The sequence below is a fragment of the Thermobia domestica genome, unplaced genomic scaffold (assembly GCF_964235325.1).
Source record: "Thermobia domestica unplaced genomic scaffold, izTheDome1.hap1.1 HAP1_SCAFFOLD_847, whole genome shotgun sequence".
Taxonomy (NCBI): domain Eukaryota; kingdom Metazoa; phylum Arthropoda; class Insecta; order Zygentoma; family Lepismatidae; genus Thermobia; species Thermobia domestica.
Window position 1 is genome coordinate 541 of NW_027656557.1, and position 1,960 is coordinate 2,500.

Below are 1,960 nucleotides of genomic sequence, written 5' to 3' on the forward strand. Positions count from 1 at the left end.
CTAATCTAATCTTTATATCCTATTCATATCATAGAAGAAAAAGGAAGTATCCTCTTGGCCTACCTGATTTCCCGGGCTACTTATTCCCCTCTTGATTTTCTTTAATTCAAATATTTACATTTCCTTATAACTAAATGATGTAAATATTCCTTTGTTATAACCCATTATGTTGATATCCGTGCAATTTGGTGTGGAACATCAATTTTGCTTATCAGCTCCTCTTAGTTTTGGTGTTACTGAAGACGGCCGACTTGAATCAAAACTAACAACGGTCGAAAGTATAATAGAAGAAACGAAAGAAAGTAACAACGAAGAAAAAGAAACAGAAAAGTGGAATGGACGAAAGAAAGAAAAAAGAACGCAGTTCTTACATGAAGTGAAATTTGACAAAATACAGTATTATTTGTAAACAAAGAGCATAAGAAAATGGAAAGCCAATGAAATTCTTAGCAGTGGTAAGAAGGATTATTGCTATAAATGGAATGCGAAAAACTAACAACTGTATTTCGAGAGAGGGCTTACGCCGATAGCCCCTAAATACGCCATTGCTTCAATTAGAATTGATTCTACTGTATTGTATATTACCTTCTAAATGAGATACAGGACTAAAACCTTTCTAACTTAAATGTTATTTTATGGAGTTCTTCTAACACAAATTTCAGTAGGTCTTGATTTAAAGAGTTCTGAAAAAAAGCAAATTACTACATTGCATTTTTCGAAAACTGGCAATTTTAGTTTTAGTGAAGTACGTATATGTGTATATAATTGGTTATGCTTCACATAGTTTTATTTATAAATAATTTTGGGGATAATAATGGGATTAAAGAGTTAAAGGTAATTTAAGCCTCAAGCTCGATCATCTCAACTCTATGAGGCTCAAATTACACTTGGTGTATTTCAGTATTCTCTCGAAACAAATTAAAGTGAAATACCATCTTTCCATTTTTGTGTCAAAACGTGCAATATAGAGGGTTATTATAAATGATGGACCCATTTTTAAAAATTCGTAGTAATTAAAGAATAAATCCAAAATGAACAATCTTTATACCAATGGAAAGAGAAAGGTTGAAAGTTTCGGTGGGCAATGATGATTCCCGAAGCGGCCGGTAGAGTTCGCGCGGTAATAGGCCGCCATTCGTTTCCCTCTCACTTGTGAGTGAGATGGCTATCGTGGAGCACAAGGTTTTCTGCGTTCTTGAGTTCGCAAGAAGTGAGTCACAAATTGTAGTGTAGCGGGCATTTCGTACAAAATTCGGTTATGTTAAGGAAGCTGTTTACATCCCACCTCTACCAATAACTCTGGACAATCTGCAGAACCGTATCACAGCTGCCGTGCACTCAATAACAGTAGATACACTTGCTCGTGTGTGTGATGAGTTCAGCTACCGCATAGATGTTTGCAGTGCAGCAGACGGTGGGCACATTGAACATTTATAATGTATTGAAAAAAAAAAAAAAAAAATGAAACTTCCACTTTCCATTGGTATAAAGATTGTTCATTTTGGATTTGTACTTTAATGAATACACTCTTTAAAAATGGGTCCATCATTTATAATAACCCTGTATTTCAATTAAAAAAAATTGTAGGCCTTATATCTGGAGAACTACATATATCTAGTGTAGCCAAACCCGAACCATCTCTTAACTCAGTATGATGTGCTTATTCCGTAGAAAGTACAAAAATTCGATTTAGGGACCGTTCAAAAAAATTGTGGTCCCTGTTCCAAAAACTAATTATTGAAAAAGATCGCAACATTTTGATCCATTTTTGGTTTTCCTAATTTCCTTCTTATAAACAGAAATTTATATTAAACAGAAACTTAACTTATTTGATCTATCATGTAATTATTTGATTTTTTAAAAAACAAAATAGATATTTATTTAGTGTTACCTACATCTAATAGATTGTACTTATTTATTCTAAACTTTACTAAGAAATTGAGTGTGTTTGTTTAGAATA